General features: G+C 52.9%; 1 protein-coding gene across 13 annotated transcripts in view; it reads left to right on the plus strand.

The window, feature by feature from the left end:
- Positions 1 to 1,336: 1,336 nt before the first annotated feature.
- The window catches only part of PRRC2B (proline rich coiled-coil 2B), a 79,139-nt gene continuing 58,172 nt past the window's right edge, over positions 1,337 to 22,303 (plus strand). For 9 of the 13 annotated variants that reach the window (XM_079111670.1, XM_079111671.1, XM_079111682.1 and 6 more), the window contains exon 1: positions 1,337 to 1,580. The gene's annotated coding sequence lies outside the window, so the exon portion shown is untranslated. Of the gene's footprint in view, positions 1,581 to 1,971; positions 2,139 to 22,303 lie in introns of those variants that run through there. The other 4 variants (XM_079111673.1, XM_079111674.1, XM_079111675.1 and 1 more) reach the window with 2 other exon arrangements.

Below are 22,303 nucleotides of genomic sequence, written 5' to 3' on the forward strand. Positions count from 1 at the left end.
ACTTGTGGTATGCCATGAGGGTCAAATGGTTGACTGTATCCCAAGTGTGTAGCCAACATACAGTAAGCACTCCATAAAGGCACTGTTGCTGCTCAGTCTCTATCATTTCAGTAGGTGCTGTGTTGTAAGGATGGGGCAGGTTCAGTGACCTTCCTGAAGATGGTTTTAATATCAAGCCACAAGACGGAAAATGATGAGGCTACATCCTCTCTATTGCCGAGATAGTAAAGACTAGAAATATTGGCAAGGAAGTAACGCAAATTTGATTAAAGAGAGGGTGAAGTCAGGGTCTGGCAATGTGTGCCTGTGGTCCCAGCTGCTGAGGGGCTGAGGCGGGAGGGCCCTCTGAGTTCAGGAAGTTCAAGGCTAGCCTAGGACACCTAATGGGACCCCATTTCTCTCTCTCTTACACACACACAGACACACACACACACACACACAGGCGCGTGTGCAAAAGAAAAAAAAAAAAAGGACAACATTGAAAATGACCATCGACCAAATGTAGCAAAGTATAAAGAAGGTTGTAACATTACCCAGAATCCCACTACCCACTTGCTGCGCCTGGCCTCTGGCGATGGGCAGGATAAGCGGGTTAATCTTCTTCCTGGGCCTACCCGGGCAAGTTATCTAACTTCTCAGATCTTCTTTATTTTCTCACCTGTGAACTGGAATAATAACATGTGGCCTGGGTTGGGACAGAATGAAGCAAACCAAGACACAGGGCACGGCCTGAAGCTGGTGTTTAGTGTTTAGTGTCAAAAAATGCCCCAAAGAGGGGCGAGAGGCGATTTGGATGCCAGGCCCCGGCGACATATTTTTGTCTTTGCCTTTTGAAATTGTTTTTCTAATTGCTAAGGTGTCTAGAATACACAACAAGAACCCCGCTTAGCACCCCGACCTCAGAGCGCAGAGGGAACCTCGAGGGCAGCGCTTCTCCCAGGCCTTTGTTTCGCATCCGCACAAACTCGCAGCGCGCTCGAGGGACGGTTTACGGTTTCTCACCGCAGACAAAGGGGATAAAGTATCCACGGTGTGCAACAACCTTGCTGCGGAGCTGAACAATGTATCGCTCGGGCTTCCTCGGGCGCTTCCATCAGCCCCTCCGCCCTCCACACAATGCGGGCTCGCGCGCCGCCGGGAGGCGCCGCAGTTCCGCGGGGGGCGGGGACCCGGCGCCCGCGCGCCCCCCGGCCGGGCCGCGGCCCCCGCCGCCGCCTCTTCCGGGCCGCGCCGCCCGCCCCCGCCCTCGCGGCGCCCGCGCGCCCCCGCCCCCCGCGCCCCGCCCGGACCCCCGCCCGGCCGGCGGGCGGCGCGGGCGGCGCGGCAGGGGGCGCTGCGCGGGCCGCGGCGGCGGCGGGGGGCGGGGAGGCGAGCGCGGGCGGAGGCGGCGGCGAGACTCAGCCGAGCTCCAGCGAGCGAGCGCGGAGGGAGGGAGGAGGCCGCGCGCGCCGGAGGCGGAGGCAGCGAGCAGCAGCAGGACGAGCACGGCGCCGCCGCCGCGCAATCCGCCGCCATCCCGCCGCCCCGCGCCCGCCGCCCGCCGCCCTCGCCGCCCCGACGCGCCCGCGGAAGCAGACCAGGTGGGCCGGGCGGCGCGGCGGGGCGCGGGCGGCGGGCGCGGGGCGGCGGCGGCCGCTTTGTCTCCGCGGCCGCCGACCTTTGTCCGCGGGCGCGCGGGCCGGGCGGTGCGGCGGCGCGGGTTCGGCCTGCGCGGGCGGCGGCCTCGCCATTGTTGGGCGCCGGGCCTGGGCGCGCGGCCGGCCGGGCGGGGTCGGCGCCCCTCCCCCGCGGCCGCCGGCGGGCCCGCCTCCGGCGCCGACCCCGCGGGACCCCGGGGCGCTGGCCGCGGCCGGGCGCGGCGGTGGGGCCCGGCCGGTGGTCGGGCGGCGGGGAGGGCCGGGCCCGCCGGCGGCGCCGCCGCGCGCGCGAGCAGGGGTGATTTCCCAAACGCTCGGTGCCCGCCTGCTAAAAATGTTTAATAATAAACAGGATGTCGCTCCTCGGGCCTGCCAGATGGCGGTTTCTTTCTTTCTTTTTTTTTTTTCCTTTTTTTCCTCTCCTCCCTCCTAAGTAAGAAATACAGCCCTGTTGAAATTGTGGGCCTCCCAGGATCGGATTTGCCCACGTAAAATTGGAAGGTGGTGTTTTCTTTTCTTTCCTTCTTCTCTCTTTAAATACCGAGGGAGGTCGCAGCCCACCTAGGCAAGAAGTGGTGTTTTTCAAGGCACTGGTGAGCTTGGAGGAAGTGGCAGAAGGGGGCTCCTCGGGAGTGTGTCATTTGCTAAATGGCTGCCTGGGAGAAACCTTTCAAACCTTTGGGATGTCGGGTGGGTAAAGTTTCCCTACGATTTTTCTTTGCTTTAAGGGTTAGCAAAGGTGTAATAGGGTGTAATTTTGATTTTGGGTTTCTACATTACCATCTGGTTCGGTTTCGGGATCATCTCTCTGGAGTCTTTGCATATTTTTTCCTCAAATCTGTGTCTGTGAACAGCGCTTGGTGTTAGGTGGAACTAAGGGGCCCAGTCTCTGGGATGCACTTCTAAACCCTGTGATCGCTCTGGGGTTCTCTGAGTCTTCACTGGCATAAACAGGAACATGGCACTCCCCACCTCTCAGAATGGGGATGTCGATGCAGGGTCTGGCATGCAGTCGGTGCTCAAGAGTTGTTTCTCCTGTGGCTGTTTGCATAACTGCTGTCCAGGGAAGGGTTGGCTACTTGTGGTGCCACTCATAGTGCTGAGCTGTGCCTGAGCATGCCACAGGTGCTGGCCTGAGGCTTGGATAGGGGAGACCTCGAGACACAAGACATTATTGGTCACTTAGTGCTGCGCTCCAGGGGGACAAGGATAGGAAAAGAACATTTGGAGCCCTCAAGAGCTTAGTGGACCTGCAGTGTGTGGGAATAGGCCTGTGGACCTGGGGTCCCCTCCCCTTTGTGAGTTCCATCCCTCAGCTTGGTTTCAGGCAGAGTGGAACAGTGCAGGATCCTTAGTACAACAGGCAAGAGCCTTTGGAGGATAACTGCTTTCCTTTGGGGTTGGCAGATAATCATTTGGGGAGCCTCAGCTTGTTCAGGCAAGTGTCTCTTGGAGCCTGTGAAGCTGCTGCGTGGTTTCATTGGGTTACCTCCTGCAGGCCTCTGCGCCTTGGCTCCTGCATCTGTAAAATGGGAATAATTATGCCTGCCTTGGGTGTCTTTTGGGGGCTCGTGGGAGCAAAATTTGAAGGAAAGTGTTTACATCTATGGGAAGTTAATGAAAACGCCTGTTGTTTTCTTGGCGACTTATTTTTCTGGTTCTTATAATTCCTGAGCTTTTTCTTCTGTTTCCCTGGTGCGTGGATCTGACCTCCCTGCCTATGTTGTATGGCCAGCTAATGTTTTGACATGATGATCATCCAATTGCCTGGGAGCCCCAGAATGGCTGGGAAGAGTAGGGAGCTCAGCCACATCTGGATTCTGCTGTTTACTGCAGACCATGGAAGGCCACAAGTGTTCACTGGAGACGAGGCCAGGCTCGGCCACAAGTGAGGATGGAGACCCAGGCTGTCTCTTGACCAAGCCTACTCACTTAGCGGCTTGCTCAGGTCACGGTTGTGCTTCTGCTGGGGAATTTGCCTCTGTTCGTTTTGGCATTCCCACACCATCTTGGTGGTTTTTGTGAACTGCTGTGGGACAGATGTCTCATCAGGGTCATGTTTTCCTTTCATTTTTCCTCTGCCTCCTGGTCCATCCTCTCTGTTTGCCCTCACCCTGGCCCATTTGTTGCTGGCGGGTTGGGGAAGCAGGCAGGGGGCTGCCTCCCCTGCCATGCTTTCAGGTGCCCCTGAATTTTAGTTACCACTCAGCTCCCTGATGCTGGTTGCGTGGCCCTGTTAGGGAGCCTGCCCTAGGCCTGTCCAGTCTCCACTGGGCCCAGATGGGTAAGAAGAAAGCCTGGGGAAGGAAGGGCCAGGAGGCCTTGGGAGAGTGGAATTTCAGGAATGGCAGGTCAGGACGGGTTCCTGCAGGGTCTGGGTGCCTTGGGCTTTGCTCAGGGAATTTCGTTATGCCATTTAGTTTCCACCACTCTCCACCCTCCTTTGAATTTCAGTTCTTTTTTTCCTGAAGGATTATTTTATTGTACTTTCAAGTTTTCTTTTTGCCTTGCACAAAGTACTGACTCATATTGCTGATGGCTGTATGCTGGTTATGTGTGTCATTATTCTACCATTTAAGATTGATCATTTTTGTGTTGGTTTCTATTTCAAACCAGAATAGGTTAGGAGGACCGCTGCCTGTATTTCTAAATCCGATAATGAGGCTTCTCTGCTGTTAAAGGTACACATCTTGTTCCAGGACGGCAGGTGTTAATAGGGCCTCTGTCTCCTAGATCTTAAAACAGTGCATTTCCCCTCCAAAAATACTCTTGCCAGCAGACATCTGTTGGGCTTTGTGCTCTGAATCTCTGGTTTTTAAGTACATTCTGTGTAGAAGGGCAGGGCCAGCTAGACCATCTTTTCAACTCACAGCTCAATTTCCTTATAAGACTCTGGGGCTTGGGCAGCCTCAGAGACCCTCTTTTTGAATAAGGGAATAAAGGTGCTGCCTTGGTACAGGACATGGGAGCTGACGGGACAGGAGGAGCTCTGGTGAAGCAGAATAGCTAAGGACCAGCTCTAGTGTTCAAAGGCACCTTTTAGATGGGGCCTCCACCTGGGTGATCACAGCCCTGGGCTTGCCTTGGTGATCCACGGCGGCATGTGGGGAATCTCTGCAGTGGGAGGGAGGTTTGCCTCAGTGGCTCGGGCCAGAAGTCTTGGCTGAGCTTTGTTCACAGCTGTACTTGTTGATCTTCCCTGTGACCAGAGGCCAGCCTCCAGGACACTGCGGCCACGCTGCCGTGGGGAGCTTTTTGTGCAGCATGCAGTGCCTGCAGACTGAATGAAGTCCATCTCCAGTTGCTGGCCACCTGTCCACTCTTACACTGTTGCAGTCCCTCCTTTCCTACCTCCACAGCCAGTTCCGAAGCTCCTGCGGACTCCTTTCCAAACCACTCTTGGTGTGCGGGTGTTTGCATTTTTAATTCTCTTGTCATGCAGCGGATACTCCTTGAGCACCTGTTATTTGCCAGCCATTGTGCGAGGCCCTTTAGATATGTCTTTACCATGGGTAAAGGTAATGTTGCCTCTGGGAAAAGAAAAAAGAAAATTACTTAAAAAATATGAAAATAAAATCACTTGTGACCTCACCGTCCACAGATAACTACAGTCAAGGTTCTGGTGCTTGTTTCTCTGATGATGCGTTTGTATTTTCAGAACTGGAGCAATTCTAGCTGCATACACAGTTGATAGCTGGCTTTTTGTTCCTAATGCTAGAGTGTATTTCCCTGTTATTCAAAGCACCATGGTTTTGTAATTGCCCAGTTGCGGTCTTGTGGAGGTGCCATAGTTGACTTAACCCGCTCTTGGTGGGCGTTCAGGTTGTTGTTTCCGGTTCTTCACTCCTTTGAGCGCCGTGTCGATGGTTGTCTGGCTGAGTGGGTTGGAGGGTGTATGGGTTCTCTTCTGCATAGTGCCGATTTCTCCTTTAGCCCTTGTCACCTTCCTCTGCAGTCTGGACTCAGGGTGGCTTCCTTCGGGAGCCCCCGGGTCCTGGTGAAGTCTGAATGAGTAGTGCTCTGGATCTTACTCCATTTCCTGGTTTGAATCTGGACAAGGGACTTGTGTATACATGCCGTTCTGGGGACGCAGGCTGGCAGGTCCTGCAGCCATTCCTCGGAGCTCCAGTCCAGTGGTGGGAGCTGCCGCTCCCTGAGGAGGCTGCGGGGGCCTTCAGCCTAGCTGCCATCACTCTGCCATCTTTCCTTTTTCCTTTTTTTTTTTTTTTTTTTTTTAAATTTGTGGTACTGGATATTGAACCCACTCGGTGGGACTCTACCACTGAGCTACAGCCCCAGCCCTTTTTATTTTTTGTTTTGAGACAGGGCCTCCTAAGTTGCTGGGGCTGGCTTGAACTTAACAGTCCTCCTGCCTCAGCCTCCCGAGTTGCTGGGATTACAGGTGTGCACCACCGTGCCTGGCTCTGCTTTTCTTTGTAGCATTTTTCACGACTTGTATATGTAGTTTTTAAATTGTGAATAACATAAAATTCACTATTTGCGAGTGCACAGTCCATGGCACAAGGTACACACGTGTTACGTACGGCCACCACCAGCCTTCACCCGGCGCACCTGTCATCCCAGACTGAAAGTCTGCACCCATTAGATCCCAGTCCCCGCGCCCCCTGCCCCTGGCAGCCACCACTCTGCTTCCCGTCTCCATGGATGGACTGTTCTGGATGCCCTGTGCGAGGGGGGTCATCCAGTACTTGTCATTTGTGTCTGGCGTATTTCATGTGGGTGTTTGCAGGGCTCCTCTGTGTTGGGGTGGGTCTCTAGCGTTCCTTCATCTCTTTGGGCTGAACAGTATTCCACCACACGTATGAGGCCTCGTTTGTTTACCTAGCTGTACATCTTTGTAAACGTTGCTGTGTTTTTGTTTATGGCTTTGTCCCGGCCGCTGTGGAGTGAGTGCGCTGGGGCACGGGGTCCTGCTGCTTCCCGCCTCCCTGTGTGCCCTGGGTCACTGCACAGACAAGATCAAGCCCCTCAGCCTGAGGAGGGCATTCCTGGACATCTAGCAGACTTGAGATAAGCGCCTCTGGAAAGTAGTGTGCTGAGGCCTGGAGTATGAAAATGTGTTTATGAGTTGAAATCAGAAACTCTGGGCCCCCCAAGGAGCTTGTGGGTCAGCCTGCTTTTCAGAGCTGCTCAGCCCTTTGTGGACAGTATGCAAGGGCTTTCGTAAGGATCAAGGACCGGAGAGCTGAGCCCAGCTTGCTTCAGCTCATCCCTTTGTGCAGAATGGTGAGCTGGGTTGCAGGACCTGGTGGAAAAAGGGGGTCATCTCCAGCACCCTTTCCTGGGTCCTTTGTGTCTTGCAGAGCTTTTTTTGGCAGGTGTTGTTTACATACAGTCCCGGCTTAAAGAACAGCTCTGTTCCAGGCAGGACAGAAAACACAGGCCTGTCTGGAAGGGGCAGCACTCCTGCCTGCTTGACCTGTCTGGGGCTGAATGGGCTCAGTGTTCAGAAACTGCTGGGGAGAGCAGAACGTGGTCTTGAAACATACTGTGATTTTTTTTTTTCTTGATAAAAACAAATTACAAAAATATATAGATTCGTTGTTTAAGAAGAAGAAAGAGGTCTGGGGGTGCAGCTTAGTTTTAGAGCACTGGCCTAGCATGCCTGAGGCCCTGGGTTCAACCCCAGCACCCAAACCAAGGGAGAGGGACATGCAAGTGTAGGCAGAGAAGTGAGAGTCCTTCCCTGGCCTCCCAGGCAGTAGCCGCTGTGCACAGCTGTGTGTGTCCACACGCAGCTAGGCTTTGGCACATGTGCAGATATGGTCTCCAGGATGGTTTTGTGAAAACAGAGATGGGGTTGTGCTATTCTTACATGGCAGCTCACACTTCCGTGAACATCATCATGAACATGTTCTACATTAATGTAAATAGATCTGCCATACTGTTAACGTTTTAAAAATAACGTTTATTAGATTTCAAAGAATGTACAAGTGTATAGAGAAAACAAAAATAGCTCATAATCCATGGCCCAGATCACTTTAAAAAATAAATAAAAGAAGCAGTAGTAGTTAGAAATTTGAGGTATAAAGGTTCTTCCTCAGTCCCTCTGAAAGAAGGGACACTGAGAAGTTTCTTGTGATTCCTTCCAGGAAAAAACAAAAAACATAAAACCCAAGACAGGGCAAATCTGTCATCCCAGCTACTCAGGAGACTGAGGATTGCAAGTTCAAGGCCAGCCTGGGCAACTTGGCAAGACCCTGTCTCAAAATAAAAATTAAAAAGGGCTGGGGATGTGGCTCAGTGGTAGAGCACCTGGGTTCAATCTAGAACCAGTAAACAGCACAGAGTCGTGCACACGCTTGTGTTCTTCAAGCTCACTGCTGTCACTTGATGTGATGTCCTGTCCTGCCCCATGACAACATGAGCAGATGGTGACGTCGTCTGTGCTGGCAGCTGTAGCCGACTTTGGTGGGTTTGTTTGACTTTACCTGCCTCCTGTTGGTGGACGTTTCACCTACTTTTAATTTTGGGATATTACAGTTTTGGTAAGATTGTGCCAGTTTTCTCTTCAAAAACATAAAATTTGTATAAAGTGACCTGTGTGAGTGAGTGTGCAGTGTGAACTTGGACTTGAATAGCATTTGGTAAGAGATCTGCCAACTTCCTCAGAAAACTTTGAATTCATTTATACACAGTAGTGGCGTGGGCGAGGTGAGTGTGGGTTTCCCAAGTGTAAGGCCTTTCTGGGTCCTCTTGGGTGTGTAGGGTTTTATATTGTCATCTCTTTGGTCAGGCGTATCAGAAGTGGCTGTTCCAGCTGGTCATGGCGGTCCATGCCTATAATCCCAGCAACTTGGGAGGCTGAAGCAGGAGGATCGTAAGTTTGAGGCCAGCCTCAGCAAATTAGTGAAGCCCTAAGCACCTTAGTGTGACCCTGTCTCAAAATAAAATATAAAAAGAAGTGACAGCTCTGGTTGCTGGGGTCTGCAGTGGGGCTGACGACTGAGGGAGGAGCTGCTCTGGGCATCCCAGGTACTAGGAGATCATAGGGAGGCACAGGGGGCCAGGTCCAAGCTTGGTCTTTGGTATCAAGTAAAATGAGGGTCCTGGCACAGATGTTGTCTTGTAGCCTTTAGATTCTAGAGCCTGGTGTATAAGATTCAAAGATGGCCTTTGGGAGCTTGTCCACTTGACCCGAGTCTAGGGTTTGCAGTGCTTGGTCCTCCTTTGTGTCTACTGGTGACCACAGCTGTGCCGGTTTGCTTGGTCCTCTGCTCAGCCACTTGGCTCCTGAGCTCCTACTTCAGGGAGGCCACAGCTGGTGGATGAAGTGAACAGGAAGAGAACTGGAGTAGATGCTCGGGCAGTGCTTCCTCAGTAGAGGCAGAACGAGTGCCCTCAGGATGCAGTCTGGAACCACACTGCTGTGGAGCCGGAACCAGGAGGGAGTCCACTGGGAGTTGGGAACGCCGTGCCTCTGTTTGCTCTTCCTTGTAGGCACAGGGTGCACAGGAAGGCCAGTTTGGGGTCAGCTGCCTTCGGGTTTTACCAATAGGACCTGAGAGACTTGGGGCCAGCTGTTGAATTTTCAAATCTCTCTTCTCTTTGTTTGCAAAATGCAATGTAACACCTTCGTAGAACTGGGCAGCACTGGCTCAGGTGTTTCTAAGCACCCAGCATGAGGCAAGGTGCTCTCAGTAGACAGTAGCTATTAATGGTTCCTGGACTCGCACTCAAGGAGGGCTTGGGGATTTGGAGCGGGCAGGCCGATGCACCTGGGGCTCATTTGTTTACTGGATGTTAGGTTTCTAATTGTGTGCTGAGCCCTGTGCTGCGTGCTGAAGGGTTGGGCCCAGACCTAGTGGCCCTGCCCTCCCCTCCAGGAGCTTGGGCACCTTAACCAACAAGGGCCCTCCCTGGTGGGGCAGGTGCATGGCAACTCTTGCTGCCATCTACCTAAGAAGCACTAAGGTGGCGCCTTTACCAGCTGACGAGGGCATTTGATCACTGGCTTTTTTTTATTTTTATTTTTAATTGTAGATGGATACAATGTCTTTATTTTATTTATTCATGTGGTGCTGAGGATGGAACCCAGTGCCCCACGCATGCAAGGCAAGTGCTCTACCACTGAGCAACAACCCCAGCCCTGCTCACTGGCTTTTGCCTCCTGTGGAGTCTGTTCTGTTTTGGGGGACTTTTAGGTAAATTTCCTGGAAGGAGTGAAGGTGTGTATGTTAAGGCAGTTCACGGGCTCTTGCTGCACGGGATGCCCTGAAGCTGGGCTGGCCACAGCCCCAACGTGGTTGTGGGCAGACAGGAGTGTTCCTTCCTGCCACTTGGGCCTACCTGTAGTAGTGCTTGAACAAATAAGCTCTCACTCCCTAGAGACTCCTTATCTGCCCAGTGGGGATGGAACCTGTCTCATGGCTTGCTGGGGAATTGACACACGGCCTGGGATGCAAGGCCTGGGATGGTTTTGCGCTCTGTGGGGAACCTAGTCAGTCAGGAAGGGTAGAGGTTGATTCTGTGTTGCTTGGTTTACTGAAACCTCAAAAACAATGCAACAGTAACAGTACAAGCTTGTTACCAAAAAAATCCAAGCGCTCTGCAGTGCAGGAGCCAGAAAATGAAAGTCCTTTCTTTCTCCTGCTATTTCTGTTTAACATCAAGAAATGCCTGCTCTCTGGCCCACAGGTGGATTCCAGACCTGCAGGGACGGTGGGATACGTGGGTGTGGGATACGTGGGTGTGGGATACGTGGGTGTGCATCTCTCCAAGGTCTTCTAAAATTCAGCCCTTTCCGGGGGCGGGGGAGGAGGGCCATTGTTCCTCTCTGCACCCCGATGAGTGACAGCATAGTGTCCTGGAAATCCAGCAGTGGCACAGGGTAGATCGAACCAACTGGTCGTGCCCTCTAGGGGTCTCAAAGCTCACCGTGTGGTGTCAACATGGGAGGTTGGGGTTCGACGAGGTGGGCAGTGTGCCGGCGCAGTGAGCTCGTTGGGATAACGGGGCATAAGCCTGCTTAGGAGTTCTCAGGAAGTCGGGAGGTGGCTGGTGGGTGGGACGTGGGAGGCCTGGGTTCTGGCGGGGTGAGGCCTTGGAGTCACGTAGTGAGAGGCGAGCAGGTGCATCAGACGGCCTGCGCCCCTGCCTTGCCACACTCAGGCTGGCTCGCACCTGGGAGTGTCCTGGGGGAAACCTGGTCCTTGTGTTGGGATTTGCCCTCTTTGTCTGGTGGCCCAGTGACTGTCATTGTCCTGGTTCCCTCTTAGGTCTGGGGCTTGGAGAGGAGGCGGTGCAGGCGCCCAGGCGGGGTTCTTAGGCTTTGTTGGAGACCGCTGAAATCAGCTCGGCCCCTTTGCCTTTCCTGCCTTCGTTGTCTTTGGATTTATTTGCTTTCATCAAGAGAAGGGGGATTTGTAGGGACTCTGTTCTTGATGAACCTTCTCTATATGTCCCCCCGCCCTGGGCCTGTGGCTCTGAGGTGTGGTGGAGGGACAGGGCTCAGTGTGACCTCAGTATCCCTTCCCCACTGGGCCTCCCCGGCTGGGGACGGTGGTGGTAATGGCAGCCACTGCAGGGGCCTGGGAGCTCTCCAGCTGGCCTGACTGGGATGGCTTGCTGCAGCCCCTGGGCTCCTGATGACAGCCACCCTGAGAGCCCCTGCCTCTTCCAGCAGAGCCGTGGGGTGGGAGGAGATGGGGTTCTGCAGGGGCTGTGTTCCGGACCTGGGGCATCCGGCCTCGGAATTTCCCCAGTGCGAGGGCTGGGCTCAGGGCCTCTGTGGGCGGGTTGTACTTTCGGCTCCTCACCTTTCTGCCTTTCAGTTCATGGACACAAACTAAATATGTGGCTCATAGAAAAGCTGAGATGCTGGCCTGAGCGTGAAGACGCGTGTTCTGGAGTGTCGTGTGGTTTAGTTGTCACCACACCCAGTGGGAAACAATTCCTGTGTCTGTGCAGGGTGGTGGGTACGTGGTGGGATACTGTGTAGGCTTTCAGAAAAATGAGGTTTGTCAGGTGTGGTGGCTCATGTCTGTAATCCCAGTGGCTCAGGAGGCTGAGGCAGGAGGATCAAGATTCAAAGCCAGCCTCAGCAAAAGTGAGGCACTAAACAACTCAGTGAGATCCTGTCTCTAAATAAAATACCAAATAGGGCTGAGGATATGACTCAGTGGTTCAGTGTTCCTGAGTTCATTCAATCCCAGGTGACCCCCCTCAAAAAAAAGAAAATAAAAAAATAATGAGATTGCTCACTCTTGCTGTCTTACTTAGAAGGCTGTCCAAGGATTTCAAGGACCCACGCTACTGTGTTTGTGGAGTAAGAATCGGAGCCAGGACTGGAGGTGTAGCTCGGGTGAACCGCTTGCTGTGGGAGGCTGTGGGTAAGAAGAAAATGGAAGCCACTGTCTGCTGATAGGCGCGAGGCCAGAGGATGTGAGAGTGGCTTCTTTTTGAGTCGGGTCGATTTATTTAGTACCATTTGGATTTGCTTTACTGAGTGTGTATCAGTAACATGCATTAGTTATGAAGATGACTCATTACAAGGTCACTGTGTTCATTTAAGGACAGAGGTGCATGTGGCAGTGGGCGAGGCCACTGGGCACAGGTGCCATGTTGGCTCTTGGCCGGCACAGGCCCGGGCCGCAGTGAGGCAAGGAGGTGGTTGCTTCTGGGCTACTTGCTTCCCGCAGCCCTGTCCGTACCAGGGCCTTGACGGTTCTGTGAGCCGAACAGTTCAGTCATCTGTCCCTGTGTATGTGTCGGTGGCCCTGGGAAGCTGCCTTGTTGATCTGGTTAGAAGGAACAATCCAATACACAGGCCATCTCCAATTTCTGTTCTCTTCTAAATCAGATTTTACAATAAAGAATATAGATCTCCGTGGCATTTGCAAAGTACTTCTCGCTTGCTAATTCACCATTATTTGGAGGTGGAAAAGGAAGGAGAAACTGCAATAGAGCTGTGTATCTGATGTTTTTCTTGCCAGGTTCTTGTTAAATTTTGTGCTGGAAGGGGAGGCCTGTGCGTAGCACATCCATCCAGCTGTTCCGCCCTAAACTGTGTTTTGAAAATTGAAATTGAATTCATCCCCCACCTACTTGCTAAAATTGATGGCATATTAAAAAATGAGAGTTGGGGGTAGGTCAGTAACTCTATCGACTGCAGATGGATTTCCAGCCAGAGTCCCCTGCAGTCTTCCTTCAGCCCAGACCTGCCTGGGAACTGGGTGGGGGAGCTCAAGACAGACCCCTGTGGACAAGGAGCCCTGGCTGGTGCAGCTTCTGGAATGGGAGGCCATATGATAAGATGCCAGTGCAGCTTGGACTCCCAGCCAGGCCAGGTGGGACCTTCACCACAGGCCCAGGAGAGTGGCAGGGCCTGGGGATACTGTGGGCATTGGAGGTCATTCCCTGGGCCGGCTGCATAGACCTCATGATCAAAGTGTGCCCCCCATTCCCCCAGTGCCCGGCATCTTCTGAGTAGATCTGGATGTTGGAGTATCGAAGTGACCTGGGTTCAAGTTCAAGTTTCTCAGTGCTTGTGACCTTGGGCCTGTCCCTTAACCTTGCTGAGCCTTGGTGTCCGTGTGAACTGGTAGTGCTAAAGCCTTCCTCTCAGTACTTGGTCAGTTTTAATTCTTGTGTCAGAGAACTCCTATTTTATAAATTCAGTTTTATTCAGATGTCATTTAAATTCATCCAGTGGCTTTTGATTTTCTCACTGCTTCTGCTTTCTTTCACATTTGATTGTGTCTTTTTTTCTGACTTCTTAAAATTGTGTGCTTGATATAATTTCATTCTTGTCTGTGAAGAAATTTAAAGTTTTTATGTTAAGTTCTTTCTTTCTTTCCCTGGAGTTTGAACCCAGAGGTGTTTAACCACTGAGCCACATCCCCAGCCCTTTTTATTTTTTATTTTGAGATAGGGTCTCACTGAGTTGCTGGGCTGGCTTTGAACTTGCCATCCTCCTGCCTCAGCCTCCTGAGTGACCGGGGTCACTGATGCGCCGTGGTCTTGGTTTGAATATGTCTACTGATTTACCTTGGTCAGATGATCTCTGTTTTGAGCAAGCTTGATGTTCCAAGCTGTAGAGATTTTTTTTCCTGATATTTTTTAAGTTTTAAAGTTAACTTTGTGTGTGTGTGTGTTCGTGTCAATTATATTTTCATTTTGGATTGTCTCCCTGATGCTTGTGAAACCACTCTCCATGTTCTTACTCTTATGTCTGGCTTCTTTTATTCAACATTATATTTGTGCGTTCATCCTTGTTAACCCCACACTCCAGCCCCCTTGCTGGGGATGGAACCAGGACCTCTTTCCTGCTGGGTGAGCACTCAGGCACTGAACCACATCCCCAGCCCTTGTCCATGGAGGTCTGTGTGTTTATTTGTTCTTATTGTGGAATCGTATTCAACTATGAGAATATAGTGTTTATCTGTTCTAGTGCTGATAGACTTTTAGCTTATTTCCATTTAGTTTTCCCAAATAGTGGGGTGTGGCTCAGTAGCAGAGTGTTTGCCTGGCATGTATGAGGTCCTGGGTTTCATCCTCAGCACTGCAAAACAAACAAACAAACAAACAAAGAACAACAGTGCTGCTGTGGGCACCCTTTGGCACCTCCTGTGCTGCCTGCATGTGTGGGTTCTGCCCAGTGCACACCTGGGAGTGGAGTTGCTGGGTCACCAGTGGGCGTATGCAGCATTAATAGATGACTGCCTGTCTCCAGTGATTGCCCCCACTGGCAGACCCACCCGTAGGGCATGAGAGTTGTTTCCACGTACTCACCAGCATTTGGCATTGGAAAGATGTCACTTGTCCCCACATGGATCTCAGATTCATATATCCAGTCAAAACACCAGCAGGCTTTTCTTTTCTTTTTGTTGTTTTGTTTGGAAATTGACAAATGATTCTGAAATGTATATGAAAATGCAAAGGGCCAAAAATAATCAGCATTCTCGAGGCAGATCAGAGCTGAAGGACACATCCTATGCAAAGCTGTGGTGATGAAGGCAGAGCAGTGCTGGTGGGAGGACAGATGGACAGGCCGAGGAGAGGCAGTCTTGAAGCAGTCGCATGTGGAGGAGGACTTCATCAGTGACAGAGGTGCCGTCCGTCTTTTGAAAAGATGGCCCTTTCAAAAAAGGTAAATTGGGCAAATTGAATTCTGTAGTGGTTTGGATGTGAGATGTTCTTCAGAAGCTCTTGTTAATGCAGAAAGGTTCAGAGGTGAAATGAGTGGATTGCAAGAGCTGTGGCCTCATCAGTCCACTGCGTTGGAGTGGCCTGACCGGGTGGTGCCGGGGCCGGCGTGGCTGAGGAGGCGGGTCACTGGGGCTGCCCGGGAAGGTGCATCTTCCCTGCCGTCCCTTGCCCCCTGCCTTCCTGGCCACCGTAAGCCGAACGGCTTTCCTCTTCTGCTCACTTCTGCTACGAGGCTCCAACCCACCCTGAGCGCAGAGCAGTGAGGCCAGCCCCAGGCAGAACCCTGGAACGTGAGCTTAAAACCAGCCTTTCTCTGCTCAGTCATTTCGTCAGGCATTTTGGCCATAACAATGAAAAGTTAATTAGCACACATTCTCCGTATGGGGAGAAAAGATCTCTCCTACTGCAGCTCATATCCAAAAATCAGTTTTAGAGTAGACCTCTAAATATGAAAGGTAAAACAAAGCTTCTAGAAGAAAACATATATAGCTTTGTGATTTTGGAGAAAGCAAAAATTGTTAAATAGAGCACAGAAAATGCTAATCAAAATAGAAGAAAAAAATGGATGAATTTATACACTACCTTTTACTTTTTAAAGTGCTCCCGTAAAATGCACTAAATACTGTTTTCTACTTGCCTGGGTACTGGTGAGTCTGCCCAGTGAATTTCCCTGGTCAGCTATCTGTTACTATAACAAATGCCTGAGGTTCGTTATAAAGAGAGAAGGTTTCTTTTGGCTCACGGTTTTAGAAGTTTCAGCCCATGTTGGGTTGGCCCTGTTGCTTTTAGGCCATCCTGGCAGAAGTGTGTGGTGGGGCAAGGAGGGAAAGGAAGAGAAGCCTCACACACCCCAGTGACCTGAGGCTCTCCCACAGGCTCCACCTCTTAAAGGTTCCAACACCTCCCTGTGGTGCCCCCCTGGGACGCCGGGGCCTCTGCAGGACATTCCTGATCCAGAGGACTGTCCTGTCCTGCTCTTCTGGCCCTGGCTCTTCTTGCCTGCGGCACGGCAGCTGTCTCAGGCCTCCTTTGGTGGTTATTCTGGGACTTGTCTCTCTCATGCTGTTTCTTGTTTCCCGGATCCTGTGTGTGTCAGTTGGAGGGTCTGATCATCCAACAGCAGGAACTATCGTAAACAGTAAGGGTGTTTCTTGGTCTGAGTAAGTCCAAGTCCATAAGTGGGCAGAGTGGGATCGCCTGTCTGAGGGTTCTGGTGTTGAGGGGCCAGGTATCTTACCTGTCTGGATGGGCCGTGTTCCTGTCATCACCCAGTGGCTAGCAAGGGGGATGGGTTTCTCGTAGGCCAGGCTCCCCTGCACCGTGGTGGGTGTGGTCAGCCTTCTCAGGTGCCTGGGCTGCCTGGGGAAGGGCAAGCGGCTTCCTCTAGGAGGAGGAAGGGGGAGCTAGCTGCTGGTGGGCAGGCAGGACGGCCTCAGTGACATTGCACACGCCTTCCGTGTTCTCTCTCTGGTGCTGGAGGTTGAACCCAGGTGTGCTGTGTCACTGAGCTACTTCCCCAATCCTTTTTTTGGAGCTGGGGGTAGAACCCAAGACTGCGAATGTGAGGCAGACGCTTTGCCACTGAGCTACACCCCAGCCCCCCAGTTCTTTTTATTTTTTATTTTGAGACAGGGTCTTTCTGAATTGTCCAGGCTGGCCTTGAGCTTGCACTCCTCCTGCCTTAGCCTCCTGAGTCGCTGGGATTAGGCATGGCCCCTGCTCTCCTTTTATTAGCGCACAGTCCTGATCACCCTCCTGAGAAGGTGGGTGCTCCAAGTCCTCGCGTGAGTCCGCAAAGCATTCTGCCCCATGTGTGGCTTGGTTGGCTGAGTACTGGCTCTAGACTCAGTCTTGGCCCACGGAGGTGACGGTGCTGTGAGAAGTCAGTGCTACTGCCCGGAGAGCGCGGTGCTGTCTGGGTCCATCCTGGGACCTTTTCTGAGTTGGGGGGAGGATCATGCCTTTTAGAATTTTGGGGGCCTTGCCTTTGTGAGGCTTGTGTTCTCCGTAGGTCCACTGTCCTGAGCCCTGGATGCTTTCCTCTTGGCTCTTGGGTACTTTAACTCTGAGAATTTTTCTTTTTTGGTACCGAGAATTGAACCCAGGGGCACGTAACCACTGAGCCACATCCCCATCCTTTTTATATTTTATTTAGAGACAGGGTCTCACTGAGTTGCTTAGGGCTTTGCTAAGTTGCCGAGGCTGGCTTTGAACTCGCAATCTTCTTGCCTCAGCCTCCCAAGCCGATTTCTTGTGTTTTCTTATTTTACTATCCCCTCCCCGCACATCCCTGGAGTTCCTAGTTAAATCTGGATGCCTGGATTAATTTCTTTTCTTTCTTTTTTTAAAATATTTTTAGTTGCAGATGGACACAATACCCGTATTTGGCTTATTTAGTTGTAGTGGTGCTGGGGATCTATCCCAGTGCCTCATGCATGCTAGGCAAACACTCTACCCCAGCCCCAACCCCTTGGATTGATCTTTTAATTTTAAGGGGGTGGATGTATGACTACCACTTACCTCGTTAATGTCTCTTGAGATTTACTTGGACTCATCTTCTGCCTCTTCTGTTGGGTTATTGGACTTTTTGACTCTAGGACATGTTTACAGGCGAGTTGGAGGCCAGTCTTCCTGTGTGGACGTCTGACGTGGGCACGGCCTGGTTCTCGCGGCAGGCCACCCCATCCTGCCTTGTCTCCGCCGGAGTCTGTGCCGTGCCCAGGCTCGCTGAGTTCCCTGGTGTCATCTTCCTGCTGTAGGAGCCCCCACTTATTTAGTCATCCTGTCCCTGACTTTGCTCTGAGTCGGACTGAGAGGGCCTTGACTGGGCTCTGCCTCTTGTGGTCAGCGGGGCTTGTGGTGTTTTGACGGTGGTGTGTTGAGTTCTTCCTGGGGCTTTTCTTGTTTTCTGAATGTCTGTGTTGCACGAGTGCAGTGTGTTCATTTTCTGAGGATATTAATTGTGTATTGCATGTTTTGTGTTTGCCTCTTGGTGTTGTCTCTTCCCTCTCGGCTGGTTTGTTTGCCTGGGCTCTGCCGGCTCGTCGCCATCTGTGACCTGTGTGTGGTCTTGGGCACACACAGCTGACTGGAGACAGCGGAGCCCTTCAGTGTCAGCTGCCCGTAGGTCTTCAGGAGCAGGCTCCAGCTTTGCTGGCAGCAGAGCCCCCACCACGGCTGCCACCTGTGGCTTCCTTCTTGAGCCCTTCATCCCACCCCTGGCCCCTGTTCTCTGGACTCCTCTCCTTCAACTCAGAGGTGGCAGGAGCAGGGGGCTGTCACACCTGCAGTCTCTCAGCCTCACCCCTTCTAGCTAGCTAGCTGTCCCTCTGGTGCCCCAAGTGTCCTCCCACTCTGCTCCGTGGGTGAAAGCCCCCATGTGGTGGCATCTTTTAGTCGGAGTCTGCTACTGCTCATGTTGGCTCTTGGTCTGCCTTGATTGTCCTACAGTTTTCATTTTAGGAGATTCTGGAAGGTTGAGCCATGTCTGCAGCCCTTCCATGTTCAGCCATAGCCCCTGCTTCCTCCCTGGCGTCTCTGAGTAGAATGGGATGGAGCGAAGGCCTTTCCAGGGACGCTCAGTGTCTGCCTGCGTCGAGTGTCCTGTCAGGATTCTGCTCCGTGGCCTCTTCCGCACCCTGGCCGGGGCTGCCTTGTATGTGGGAGCCTCTCCGCTGTCTGCTGGCTTCAGAGCACTGTGAGCCACCTAGTCACCCCGGACTTTCCCTCCACACCTCTGGGAGAGGAGAGCCCCAAGCTGCAGGGGGGTTGCTCGCACCCCGCTGCCCTCTTCCTTGAGTTCCTTCCCTGGGCCAGGTAGCCCTACAGGTGTGCTTCGCCTGGTGACCTTCCCCCATTGCCCTTTCCAGGGGCTGTCTGCCTCCAGTGACGGATGGGCTGGGAAGTGGGGCAGGGGCACCAGACCTCCTGCTGCTTCCTTCTGGTGCTTGTGGGTAGAGCCATTCTGGCCTGCAGGAGGGGGCTGCCCCATGCAGGGGGTACTGGCCTCAGGTATCTTCAGGTTGGGTGGGAGTGGAGCAGGGCTGCCTTGCTGGGCTCGATCTGCAGCGGGCTTGTGAGGACACAGTCTAGGAGGTGGGGGAGGCAGGGAGGATGCTTTCTCCTGTCTGAAGAAAGTCACTTCCTGCCAGTGGGCTGGCCTGAGTCTCCTCTGTGTTCTCTAGTGCCCAAATTACAGCTTGCTGCAGGTGACGTCATCCTACGGGAGAGGCTTTGGGTGTAAACAAAGTGCTGCTGGACTGCCCAGGGACAGCTGGCTGGCTGGGAGGACAGCCTCTTAGTGCTTGTGCCCTGCCTGTTTGCCATCTCCATGAGCCGTCTTTAAAATTATTTTCATAATTTTTTTAAACAATAGCAAATGTGTTTAGAATTTAAATGCAGTATTTTATGACCTTTAGTGCCAAGCTCTTCTGAAATAGGATCATAAAGCAGAACTGAGAGCCGCAGAGGCAGGTGACTGACATCGTGCAGGGAGACCCAGAGTCCTCAGGGCCTGCGCCAGCGAAGAAGACCCAGCCGTCTGGGAGGTGGCTCAGGGCTTGTCTGTGTTTAAAGCTTTCTGGGTTTTGTATGCTTTTGTTACGGCCAGGGCTGGGACCATGACCTTCACGCAGCCCTGGTGCATGTGTGGGTGGCCATACTCCCTGCCCTCCGGTGGGAGCCTGGAAACCAGGGCAGCTTGGTGTTGCTCAAAACGTAGTCACAGCGGAGTGCAGATCCTGAGAGAGTTTCCTGAGGATCAAAGTACGCCTCTGCCTCCTGAGAATTAAAGAAGGGCCAACCCGGAGATCCTGAACATCCATCCTGGTCCTTGTGTGTCCGAGGGCCGCTCCCTGTATTAGTGCCCGTAAGTGGTGACACACCAGTGTGGGGACAGGTCCCTATGAACAGGAGGAGGAGGGAGAGGCCAGGCGCCAGGTCTGCCCAGCACCTGGGGCACCAGGAGCTCTGAGGAGGGCGGGAACAGGCCTGATGCAGGGAGGCTGGAGGACTGCTGTGAGCCCCACAGCCAGGCCAGCAGGGCCAGGATTGGAGCTCGGCCATAGTGACAGCTGCTGTCAGCGAGAGCCACTGAGTGAGCCTGGGTCAAGTGCACGGCATGCGATCTCTCACTGTTGTGCAGACCTGGGAACTGGGTAGGCTTTCTCACCCTCACTTAATCTGCAGGGAAGCAGCCTCCAGGCCCAGCTGGTGTGGGACAGAGGAGAGGTGCAAACGCAGCCTTACAGACGAGATTGGCAGGGGTGGGGGTGGGCCCAAGGTGGGAGAGTAGTGAGGCTGGCTGGCCCTGCAAGGCCAGTGTGTCCAGTGAGGGGGCTTGGACTTGACCCTGGGGCTGCAGTGGTGGTGCAGTCTGTGAGAAGGTGCCTGGCAGAAACTGATTTGCTGCCTATTCTAGCAGAGGTGGTCACCGGGCATGGTCACGGGCATGGCCGAGGCAGGGGCTTGCAAACTGAGTTGCCAGAGAACTGGGGGTCGGGAGTACTTACTTAATTTCTTTTGCTTCCTAAACATGCTGTCTCCTTGGGGGTGTGTCCTCAGTGCTGGCCTCTACCTTCGTAAACACTGGTCCTCGGAAACCCCACTCATGCCCCTGTTTTCAGGTAGACGGTTTTTGGAGGGCTGTGCAGTATTTTGCAGGGGAGATACTGAACTGTGCTGTAGCTGGGCCAGACCCCAGGGGTCCAGGTGGGCCAGCGCCTGACTTCTGGAGGAGAGATGTGGGCGCCCGTGACTTCCTAAGGCCCCCCTCCCAACCCCGCTGCCTTTCCGACTGCCCTCTGGTGCTGGTCTTGCTGTTGCTGAAATGCAGCCGGGCCCCCCCCCACGTCCTGGTGCATGGGATGCCCCTTTTGTTGTATTCACTTTATTTATGTATTGCGTGTCTTTATTTTCTTATCTGCTTCCCCCTCTAGATCAGGGGTCAACAGCCCAGTTTCAGCTTGCCCTGTCCCTGTAGATGGGGTTTTCTTGGAACACAGCTGTGCCCTTGGTTGTGTGTCCTATATGACAGCGACAGCATATCAGGCAGAGCCCAGGGTTACAGCCAAGGCCAGGTGGCCAGCAGAGCCAGATGTGCTGTCTTGCCCTGTATTGGCAAGGTGCCCCTGCTGCTGGAGTCCAGGGCGGAGGCCCGTCCCCTCCACATCCCCAGCATTGACTGGCCCTGTGTCTGGTGTGTTGCTAGGGGAGTCGCCGAGTGTCTGAATGGGTGATGTAGCCTTCCATGGGCAAAGTGCTTTTTCATTTTTATTTTTATTTCTGGTGCTGGGTATTGAATGCACAGTGTTCACTACTGAGCCACATCCCCAGTCCTTTTTATTTTTTATTATTCTTAAAAAATATTTTTAGTGTTCATAAGTGATGAATCTTCTGAAAGAGAAATTAGGAAAACTCCATTCACAATAGCCTCAAAAAATATTTTTAGTTATAGATGGGCACAATGCCATTAGTTTATTCATTTTTATGTGGTGCTGAGGACCAAACCTAGTGCCTCACCTGTGCTAGGTAAGGGCTTTACCACTGAGCCACAACCCCAGCCCCCTCTTTTTATTTTTTATTTGTTTTGAACAACATCTTGCTGAGTTGCTGAGGCTAGACTCAAGCTTGTGGTCCTCCTGCCTGAGCCTCTCAAGTAGCTGGGACTACAAGTCTGTGCCACCGTGCCTGGCAGACAGTGCTCTTTGATAGATGTTGGCATGTTGGAGAAGGGCAGATTGGTTAACCATGCACCCGGATTTTGTGGTGAGGGTTCTTTGCTTTCCGATCTGATGACTGTGCCCTTTCCTGGCCACCCTCCTTGCTTCCTAGTGTCCACCCTGCCTGCTGTCCCTTCCTACTCCTGCTGATTGTGGGTTTTGTCTTGCAAGGTCCTCATTCTTTCCTCCTTCTCCCTAGCTGGGGGCTGGGGACTTCACCTACCCCACTGTGTGTCTTCCCAGGTGACTGTGCCCTGAGCCAGCCGGAGCTTGGGCTGCACGCCGAGGAGTCTTGATTGACATGGGTGTGACCAGAGTGCCTGTTTCAACCCAGAGGCACTAGATCACAGAGACCTGGGAAGAGACCGGACTGGCCTTGGTGGGAATCTGACTGTTGATGGCTGGTCATGCATTGAATACTTGTCTTGAGTTCTTGTCTGTGTCCTCATCTGCAATCAGACAGTGTATCACTGAGCTGGGGTGACTTCTGTCCCGTGTGCATGGCTCCATGGGCCCTGGGCATTTAGTCTGCAGCCTGGCCTCCTCCAGCTGCACTCCATGCTGGCTCTAGCACTTCGCAGCCTCGTGACCTTGAACCCTAATGTCCTACTCCTGTCAAACTGGCTGACGTGGAAGTAGCTTTCAGAAAGGGTGGTTGCGAGGTGCTGGGGGTGTGGCATGTGAGTGCTTAGCAAGGTGCCCAGTGCTCAGGAAGGCCTGCCCGTGGCCACTGTCATTGGCCCTGAATGTGCCACCATTGCTGGTGAGTTGTAGGCC

This window comes from Sciurus vulgaris, assembly GCF_902686455.1.
Source record: "Sciurus vulgaris genome assembly, chromosome: 15".
Lineage (NCBI taxonomy): Eukaryota > Metazoa > Chordata > Mammalia > Rodentia > Sciuridae > Sciurus > Sciurus vulgaris.